Source organism: Aulonocara stuartgranti, assembly GCF_965226115.1.
Source record: "Aulonocara stuartgranti genome assembly, chromosome: 20".
NCBI classification, from domain to species: Eukaryota; Metazoa; Chordata; class Actinopteri; order Cichliformes; family Cichlidae; genus Aulonocara; species Aulonocara stuartgranti.
Window position 1 is genome coordinate 22734756 of NC_138956.1, and position 11355 is coordinate 22746110.

The 11355-nt window shown below is 38.3% G+C and overlaps 1 protein-coding gene across 9 annotated transcripts in view; it reads right to left on the reverse strand.

The window, feature by feature from the left end:
• Window positions 1-11355, reverse strand: part of dlgap4a (discs, large homolog-associated protein 4a) — a 100659-nt gene that overhangs the window by 34916 nt on the left and 54388 nt on the right. The gene's annotated exons all lie outside the window — the stretch shown is intronic.

Here is an 11355-nt window from a genome sequence, read left to right on the forward strand (position 1 = left end):
CCACATGATGTACATTATACATGCATCTGAGAGGAATTTTTTGAACATTTAAATTTTTCCCTCTCATTAACACATTTCCCCAAACCTATTTGTCAAACTGCCAACACCGTCAATCACTGTCGTCGGTACAGTGTGATATTTCGACTCTCTACATTGCTTCACCAATGCACCAGAACAATATCTCACAGGTTTAAATTTGTACAAAACAACTCAACTTTAAAAGTGACAGTTGATCTTTTTATGAGGTTTTCAACTATTTCATGGTTAGAGTCATTTAATTTCTGGAATCTCTACTGTATGTTCGACAAATGCACCCATTTATATGTCAACGTGTTAATGGTAACTACACTCACAGCAAAAAAAGCATTGAAATCTTTTGCTTCTTGCATGACACAAACAGCTTTTATTTATGTTTAAAAAATAATATTACTCATATTGTCAAACATAGTAACACAGCTAGAACACTTCCTGTTCCGTTATACCTTTTTGTTTTTTTCTGAGATTATCAGTATAATGTTCTGTAACATAATGCAGATATAAGAGAGCCATTCTGACAGTGTAGCTGTATATAGCCAAAAACACATTAATGTCAAACATAATTTATAACCTGAGGGGCTGCAACACAGAGGCATTTTTGTCTGGAAGGGATTTAACTGCCAAGTGTTGGCCAATCACATTACAGGAGAAGGCAGGGTTTGCTGAAAGAATCAGCTACACTCAGGAAAATTGTACTTAATGTGATGATAAAATGCAATCATAATACAACTTTATCGTTGACACTGGGTATTTCCCCCCAACAGAGCTGTCAATGTTTACAGTTTATTTTGAGCTTTTTTAAATTTTAAATTTTATTTGTTTTTAATAACGACTGCCGAAAATGAAGTCATAACAGGTGCAACCTGAAGATCGGATTATTACTTTAGGACTTGCCATGCACTGAGTATGTCATTTACAGTGTGGAAAGACTCTGAGAGAGACAGCTGACAGCTTTGGTACTGCACCCCCTGCGTATTTACAGAAGGTAGAGGTTTTCCAAAGCACCTGCTTATCTCATTCAGTGACTGACAATGTGGATGGCATGCGTGCACACCTTCCAAAATCAGAAAGAATCTTCCTTTCACATTGCTGAACACCGAGGCCGCTGCACTCAAAACATGAAGCCTACTGAAAAATTCAGAGCTTGAAGCATTTGCTGTTCATGGGATTCTCATCAGTGCTTTGCCCATTAAAATGATCCCAAAACGCTGCTCTCCCTCATTCACCACTGCACACACTGAAGTGTAATTAGAGTGAGACGTTGCCATTTCCCTTGAGCCATTTCCCATCCTCATTGTACTGCTTCTGGTTCCCTTCTGCATGTTTTCATTTGGTAACGTCTTGTGCCAGCGCCACAAAGATTCACTTCAGTGATTCTGCAAGACTGAACGTCATAGTGCCGGACAGAATAACACTTATGGTGCTCATTTTTTAAAAAAAGAGGCGAGCTGCACAATGATGTGCAAATCTCTCACAGCACTTGCTGGTAAGGCTGAACTGTGCTTGTGATGATACGAATAAGAGCAAAAGTCAAATTCTGGGTTTGAAAAAAATTTTTTTTTTGTTCTTTTCATGAAAAAGAGCAAGCCTAAGCTGTAGGAGAGCTGTGAACTTTCCTCCCTGTCAAACAGACTTAGACATTACAATGGACTCAGGCGAAACAAGACATAAAGGACCCAATGCTGCACGCATTAACCTCTGCAGTCATGTGCTGTTGTGTCATGCATGCTAAGCATGCACAGCCCAATGTCTACATTGTTAAAACACTCTATCCATAAATTCAGAATAGAACTTGGGCACTGGGGAATTATTACATGCTATTGGTTAGTAGCCAGCATGGCAAATCCTCCGCCAGCGCTTGTTTAAAATGCTGTCAAAGCTTTAATAGTCCTGGGGGGGCAGGGCTTAGAGAGGAAATTCTTCACTTTGAAAACTGAAAAGGCAGAACACACAGCACTATGTCACAGGAAACACAATGGGTCCGTTTGAGCATTGTTTGAGTATTAAACTCAAATGTTTAAATCTTCTCTCTGGTCTCACTCTCGGTATAAGTCTATCTCACTAGCTGGTTGGATTTCTAACCCATTTTCTAACTATTGGGTTTAATTCTGGCTGGATTAAATCTATCCATTTGATTGTGAACTCTGAGTGATTATCTTTTCAATACTAGCTGACCTCTAGAGCAGGACTGGATTTTCTTCAATTTAAAGAAGGACGGTGACCTTAAATCATCGGATTTCATGTCCAGTAAAATAAAGATCCTCTTTGTGCCTACTCAGTTCTTCATGGAGTACTGTCGGATTATTTAAAATAGGTTAACCTGGTACCAGTGTGAGCATTTGAGCCTAAATAATAATAATAGTAATGAAACCCAGTGTGTAATTATTCAACTGCAAAAGGCAAAACATTGCATTGGGGGTTTGCAGTTGCATTCCCATAACTTCAGCTATATCTTATTGCAGCCTGGGGTGTCATATTAAAAAGATTTCCAACAATAGTCCAATGTAAATCATGGGAGGCAAGCTTAGGCCTGCTGAACATTTCCTAACTGCTCAAATTGGTAATGTGCTAAAAACAAGATGAAATTAATATTCTGTTTCGGCTTCCGTACTGTGGAGGGATTAGAGCATCCAAGAGTATCAGGATTTAGGTTTCAGTGTGTACGGCACATGACCAGAGAGAGCAGTACAGCTGCAGCAGTCAGGCCTGAGGAGCAGCATATCTGTTCATTAAGAGACACACTTAAACAAGAGCAGAAGCTGTTGTGAGGATTACGCCAAGGTCATATTAATATGCAAAGATTTTTTTTTTAAATAAAGTGCTGAAAAGTGGTATAATTACAGCAAACATCCAAGCTGTACAGCCAGCAACAAGAGCAATCGGATCAGAAGAATCTCATTTAAAACTATTGGCACAACAGTTTGTTTATGGCAATAGATTTTACTGAAACCTAGATGAACATTGAAACACGGCATATCCTAATTCGTCTAATTGTCAGGAGCCAGTATTAGACTACCACAGCAAAAGAACCGCCCTCCTACAAAATAAATTATTGCATAGAAAAATGATAAGCTAAGATATCACTATCACCAAATTTATTGGTAATCCATCTAAGTTCCAATGAACCTTTTCATTGATTTAAAAAGAAAGCAAAAGATTCCTTAAATGCTGATATGACATGTCATAGATGGATTTATTTTCCGTGGTTAAAAAAAATGTTCATTTAACTGTTTTTCTTTCAGGTCCATTTCAAGGGGGCAGCACTCTAAGGGGAAATACGTAGACCTCCTCTAGCTCTTGTGGAGGTATATAGAAACATCCCAGAGCAGTAATCTGTAATTCAGCAAAACCTCACTTAGGAGGAGGCGTCCCAGTCAGGTGCTAGAACCACCTCAGGTATTTACTTTTGTACCTCGGGGGTGGTGCTGAAGGACAGACCTCTAGTTTGCCACTTCATCGTAATAGAGAGGGTTTGAATGCCATTGTGATTCCCAAGGTTAGCTGACCCTGCATGAGGGGCCAGACTAAGTTGGGATAAAAAAAACAAACCCAAAACAACCTCTATGAAGACCACACCAAGGTCTCACCTTGGGGAGCAGCTCATTGCTGAGCTTCAGGTGGGCACAGGGCAAGACAAAAGCTTTCAGAGCCTCTGGTGCTAGCATGGCTAAAATACTACAAATCTCATTAGAAGATTTCCTGAGCACCATACAAACTCAGCCCCTGCCAATAGTGGGTGGATGAAAAAGGCTGTCTTTTTATCAGCTGTGAGAGAAAACAGAAGACCCTTAGGACTACAGCAATTCAGACAGAGAATCATTGGTTACAGGGCCAGCTTAGCAGAGGCTGAGAGGTAGCATCAATGACCAAGGTCACTTGCCTGTACTTGTAGGGATACACACTTTTGTCTTGTGTACCAGATTGATATTTGATGAACGTGGATGAAAAATATTACTTGTTAAATTGTTGGGTGGTCAGGGTAAAAGTGGGCTAAGGCCAGGGCCAAGGCTGTAATGCAGCTGTTTTATGTATGTCTTTCAATGTACTAGACTAAATTCAAAGTCATAGCTGACAATGAGACAAGTATACCAGACAGCTTCTGTTTGCTGGCCACCTTAACATAGTATGTAATCCCTGGCTGACCTCCAGGCCCTAGTCTTTTGTTTAGAGTTGAAAGGGACTCCTGAATAAAGTTGCCAGACTGAGTGATTTTCATTCAAACTGTTTGACTTACACATATCTGTATGTAAATATGTATATATATCTATATAAAAAGTGCAATGATTTCTAAATAGTGCAAAATTTTGTTAAGTGTTTTAAAATAAAGCTGAAAGTCATATCTTGACTAATTCAAACCCACTGTAGTGGTGTACACAGGCAAAATTGGCTCTAACTTTATATATTTTAGGACTTCTATTATTCATCACATTCATTAGTTTGCATAAATTTTACCAGTAAAACTGTCATGACGATGGGAGAGTATGGCAGTGTAAGACCTGTGAGGGAAACTTGGCAGAATAAAGGCTGATAAAATCCAAGACCAGAAGCAAAGTCCAAAATCCAATGAATACTCAGAATTCCAGAAATAAACTAAGGAAACTAACTGGGACTAATAAAAGAAGAACACAGTATGACACAACAAGACAACACAGGAAAACTGAGAATACATATTTGTAACTAAACTAAATGGGAAAACGCAGACAGATGAATGAACTTAACAGTTGACACAAAAGGATGGGACAAGAAATAAATAAAATTAATAAAAATTAATAAATAAAAATTAATACCTTGGCTGTTTTTAAGGTACCTGGGTGGGGGATACTTTTTATCAGTCAAATCTGGTAACACTGCTTCTAGCCCTTCTAGCATATCACACACTCTGAAGCTACCAGTACATGTAGCTGGAGGAATATTGTGGCACAAAGCGTGACCTGGAATTTGTCTGATCACATCAGAACAGATTCTCAGATATCATAAAGCCTGCCCTGTGGACACCCATCAGCAGGCAGTTGGAGCACTGATGATGAACTGGAGGTAGACTGAATACTCTGCCCTGCCAGTGTGGGTATGTCTCACAGATGACGCACTGAAGTTCCATCTTGGGAGAGTGCTGGTTGTACTCCCATATCCTCTGCTGCCATCTCACAGTTGACAAAAGCTCATCACTCAGTGCTCTCCAGCTGGTCTGTGATCCCATGCGTGCTTGACACCAAGGGACATGAAGCTGAGTAAATGTGGATCAACGAAGATGGGAAATGATGGGCAGCATTTAGCCAATGCAGTGTCAGACTAATTTACCCTTGACTACGCTGTCATCTTGGACGGGAGATGAGAGGCTAAGCTTACCGAGCGGGCGAAGTGAAAATAGAACATCATTCTGTGGATTTAGATGCTATACTATACAGCAAGAACTTACATTTATGTTACACAGCCATTTATTTATTTATTTAGTTTTACATATAAATGTATTCAGAGCTGTGTTTTTCCTGAAGAATTGTAGATTCAAGTTGATAGACACAGCACAGCCGAAAAACAAGCCTGAAAATGTAAATGAAACCATGTCACTCACCAGCTTGGCTCACTTTCATTCCCAGACATGTATACTGTACACACACAGCTCATGATGTGCTGGCAACCCAGTGAGATTCTAGTACAGTACATCTACATATTTAACGTCCGCGGTGATGAAAGGAAGAGCTGTTTCATTATGAAAGAAAACACCGTCCATAATTAAAGCATTAAGAACAGAATAGAAGTGAATAAATCCATAAAAGAATAAAAGCCTTTCACTTATCTTTTACAAATGGTCAGACAAATTAAATCTGACTGTCAGTGAAAATGCTTTCTTCTATTGTAACATCTGAAGGTAGCAATGATACATATTTTTAAATGGATGACAAAAACAGCACCTAATAATAAATTCTGAATTCCTAACTTCAACAAACTTGAACTAAAACCAACCAAAACAATTTGATAAGTAAACAACTGTTTTGTTTTTTGTTAAAATAGGACATTTATTGTCACATTTATACAATCAAACACGCATTTAAGGTAATATAAAGGTTCAAATAAATGATGAGTATCAGTTTGAAATTTAGAACTAACGGCAGTCTCCACTGTTAAATGTCAACCATTAATCTGCCCGACCTCCCTATGCATAATTTGTGGCTCTATAGGTCCTGTGTGTGTCACTCCTGCTAAACATTTTCTGTATGACTTTTTCAGTCTTTTGTCCCACTCTACTCTACAATGTTGGTTCAGTTCATTTCAGGCATTTGTTTATGCACAGGACTTTTAAGGTCCTGCCCAATGACTGACCTGCCACAATGTCAGGTTGAGGTCTGAAGTTTGTAACACCTTCATTCTTTTCTTTTTCAGTCATTTTGATGTAGATTTGCTGCTGTGTTTATAATCATTGTTCTGTTTAATGATTCGATTTTGGCTAAACTTTAGCTGTCAGACAGATAGCCTTATATTTGACTCAAGAATAATTTGGTATACAAAGGAGGATCAGCTCAACAGCTGCAATGTGCCCAGGTCCTGCAAAAAAGCCAAAAACATTACCGCTCCACCACCGTGCTTGATACAGTCCCGATCAAAAGTTTAAAACCACTTGAAAAATGGCTTTAAAACAGCCTGTTTCAGTTTAAGTGTTGTTTTATATAAATTGTATCTTTAAAAAAATGTTTTTTCTCTCTCCCATTGTTGCCATTTTTCAAGTGGTATTCAACTTTTGACCGTACGGCAGTTGGGATGAAATTTTCATGCTAAAATGCTAAAACCTGCTGTGCTGCCATCTTTTTAGAGAGCATAGGCAATGTTAACACATATCTGAATGCTCCAGAACAGCAAACTGCCTTTTAGAGGTTATCACACCTCTAAAAGGCTGATGATCATTTAATAAAGTTCATTTGGTTAGCAGCACCTAGCTACTACTTACCTTCTTAATAGTTTTTCACACACTGCTTCTGCATTTTGGCTTAATTTGTCTTAAATAAGTAGTGACATGGCATAATATTCTTTGAAGTTCTTCTGAGGTTGTATTTTAATTTTAAGACCTGCTAAAGACCAGGTGATTTGACTTTTTTATGTAGAAATTTTGCTTCAGTTATTCTCCAGTCAAGCAAAAACAAGAGACCAGGAAGTTTAGACTGGCTGTTTCATTGGTGTAGTTTAAAGATGCTAAATGGGACAAAATCACCTGAGATCAGAGCATGTGGAAGACTGCAGTTTAACTCAGTATCAGTTAACTGGAGCTGTCAGGACAGCATGAAGAATAAGGGTAAGAGGGTTATGACAAGCCAGGTAAAATTAGATTAGTCTTTAGTGCAGATGCCGAGAAATCTGTGGTTCCACATTTTTTAAGGTGTTTATCCAATAAAAGCTTAAATCAAACTGAAAGTACATTTAGCCTTCCTCTTTTGTCAAAAATAACATCAAGTGAATATGCAAACAGACAAAAGTGGCGTGACATATGTTTACAGGCTTTTTGGTGTTCTGTAAGCGAGGAGCTAATATGCTGTCTAGCTTAAAAAGTGACTCGTGCAGAGACTTTTCCAAGAATGTGAATATGAATGTTTATTTAATCAGGAAAAAAATCTGTTTATGTTTGCAACTTACACTGCAGCTGTAAAAATGCAGGAAATTCTCTACAGTGATGTTATTTATGAATATGATTTTATTACCATAAATAAATAAATATTGCTTTCGATGTTGAGAAGAACACTGCCCTAGCTAGCAATGGGGTCGTTTTCAGGACTCATTGTAGTGACTGATCACATCTGGCTAATGTTAGTTTTCAGCATTAAAATGCACAAAAAACAAACCAACAAGCAAACAAAAAATTCCAGAATTTTTGAATTGTTCCAATTTGGGGCGGTATTTTTATTAGTTAAGTCTTAAGTTGCATACTGGAGTGGTAGGTGTTGCTGTTTTGACTGACAGATGTCCTGACACAGGCCGCTGAAGCCTATTGGCATCTGCTAGGCTTCACCTCAGCAAATTGGAATCACTGAACTGGACCTTTCCACTGTGTGTCTGTGAGCTGTTGGTGCCTATCAGGGCATTTTCATGGATTATCTGACAAATAGTATGACCTGCTTTGTAGTGCAGATCATCTCACAAGTCTGTGCTCCAGTCGTTGTGAATGAAATTCTGGTATTTTATGTGCGCTGTGTGCTCTAATGCATCCTTACAGTTTAGGGATGCAGCTTTCTAAACAAATTTGTGAAGGTTAGCTGTTAACTTCAATCCACACTTTCATCCAAATATGTTAAGTTCAGGCTCCAAGAAAAAACAGTATGACAAAATGTTAATGCTTAAAAAGCTTAAAAATATGTACTGCAAAACTAGTGGGTGACTTTACATTGTCTATGTCCATTATCTGTACGGTGCATAGCAAGAACAGCAATGAACTGTTTCAGAGGAACACTAAAAGAGCAGCATTCTAGCAGATGACAGTGTTACACTATAAAATATATAATCAATACAGTAAGTGTTGCAGTTGTTTAACCCCCGAAAAAAACAATCTAGATAGATAGATAGATAGATAGATAGATAGATAGATAGATAGATAGATAGATAGATAGATAGATAGATAGATTAATAAAGTAAGTAAAGTAATTCGGTATCTGTAGCTATGCCTCTGTGTGACTGTCTGCTCTAACACATTGGATCACTACTTCCTGCATGATGTGATTGTCTGTATTAGAATAAGGCCTTTAACTAGATAAACAGACTATTTCAATGACCAAACAATGTAACCAGAAATAAATAATAACAATAATTTTTGTTGGAGTTTAAGATATGACAGCAGCTGACAAGGCTGCAGACCAAAGCAGAGGACATGTATTTCTGCAGCCAGATATCCAGATGGCCCAATATGGCAGCTTTTAAAAGACATGCATAAGGGAAGTGAGTCCAGCTCTGTGAGACTGTTTAATGCTGTAGTATAGAGAGTTGACACAAACCCTTCTCCTGGGTTTTATTTGTCTCCCTGAGCATGCTGCTGCCCACAGAGACCGAGCTGTGTTACAAATCAGGTGTGTGTGGAGTGAGCTGCGGGATCACAGCACTTATTCAAACAGCATTGTGTAAATTACTGTCAGCAGACCAGCCATCTGGATGGGCTGACATCAAGTGAATGAAGAAGTTTTGTTTGAACCTTGTGGAGCATGTCTGAGCTGACCATCAGAATCAATAACTGAGCAGCTATTTTTTTTAAGTTGCAGTTTCAAATTTCTTTAAGTTTATGTCACAAAAACCCGAGTACCACACAGAAGATAATGTAAGTTATGAAGTATCGATTTAGGGTTTGGGATTTTGTTTAATATCTTCACGAGTGTGATCTAAATGCTTTCACGAGTGTCACAACTCAAAGCATAGACATAAAAGCACTCAGCTTTTTATTGTGTTTTGATACCTTTATTACCCTTTGATGCACATCGTTTTTTTTTCTTCAAAAATGATTATTAAAGTTAAACACAACACTTATGAGGAAGAATTATTTACTTCTGTCTTTCTATGATAGCTTGGTGAAAGTCCAACAAATACTAAGACAAAAGAAAGTGTTATTATGTTTGTGAATAATAACTACCGGTTACTAAACTTTCAAGAGACATTAGTTTATCATTTGAAGGTGTCCAGACTGCGCACAATAAACAGTACCACACTCACACATTTGAATGCTTTTTGTGTATTTTGCGTATTTGTGTATTGACAGAAAGCTGGCATTAAAACACAAAACACGCAGACATTCATTAAGCTCTAATCTGTGTATGATTTCTTTCTGTGTGACTCCATGACTGACGCTGATATCAAACATTCACATCATTGTGCGAGCACAGAATAGAGTATTAACATTCATCTCAGAAGTCTATTACTGATTCTCACATTGTCACCGCCACTAACAGCTATGGGATTGTGCGGTCGAGTCACAATGCTCATGACAACAATGACGAACGCTTGGCTTGTTTTGCGCTCCAAGCATCATATCACCACAAAACAATTCCACCAACACAACTCAGCCTTGACAACAGCATCTTACTTCTCTCTGAACAAAAATAAATTACAAAAAGGTTCCAAATGTGCCGAACATCTTATTTAGCAAACAACGGCAGTAAAAACGTTCCAAATGAGCATCTGAAGCTCCTCGGAGATTGTAGTTTCTCTGAAGGTTATCCATCTGTAGCTACATCTGCGTGCCTTCTGTTCTTCACATAGGAAACTGCATTATGTAGACTCAAAGTACGATCAAAGCTGAAGCTGCAGGTCTGGGTTCAGTATGTGATGGTTATGATCCCTGGCTTACATGCATGGTGACAGAGGTTTATGTGCAGCTCCCATTGGCATTAAGGCCTTATTAGAGACATATTTAAAGCGTTAACATGGGACTTGTTTTCACCAGATGTCTGCTCACGGTCCATGGTCACTGAACAGTGCTGTGAATGAATCTCTAACATCTTCTGTGGGAAATTACTGGCTCCAAATACACTTCTTTCATGTCAAAGTTTTATGTATCAGGACATAAGAAAAAAATCATCTGGTCTTTTCTAGCTTCAAAAATGATTTAAATATAGCCTGAGATGAACAACCACATGTAAATTTCTACACATTTATTATTTATTTAGCAAAAAGTGAGACAGAATACAGAAGCAGCATATGAAAAAATAAACATGTGCCATACTTCAATAGTTGTAGAACTGTCAGGGGCTGGGTGTTTTACCCAGCATTTTGAGTTATTTCGCATGTTCGATTTTGTATGTTATGTTATACTGGAAATATGTTAAGTTCTTGTGTTCTTATTATTAGTTAGGATTTAGTTGAGTTTTAGTCTAGGTTATTTTTCTCCTATGTCTCCTTGTTTGTGAGTCTTTTTCTGTTTGTCATGTGTTGTCTCCTCGACCGTGTAGGTTCCCCTTGTGTCTCTCTCCTCTTTGTCTCTGTCCCTCTCTCACTTCCTCTCTCTGGCTCCTGTGTCAAGCTTGCGTGTCCCAGTTCATGTCTCTCTACGTTTCCTGTTTTATTTTGAAAGTCGTATTTCCATGTTCAGTGTGTTTAGTTTTCCTTCCCCTGTGGCATCATGCTTATTTGTGTCAGCTGTTTGCACAGGTGTTTCCACTTCCCTCATTACCCTTCTGTGTTTTTAATGTTAGGTTGTCTGTCTGGTATCATGTATGTCAAGTCTCAGGATTATTTTTAAGCTTTAGTTTAGGTTGAATGTACCTGTTTTGATTCATGTTCACTTCCCCTTTGATAGTTTTCATGTTAGTCTTAGCCTATCCCAGTTTAGGTTTTAGTTTAGCTCTATTCTCAGTTCGC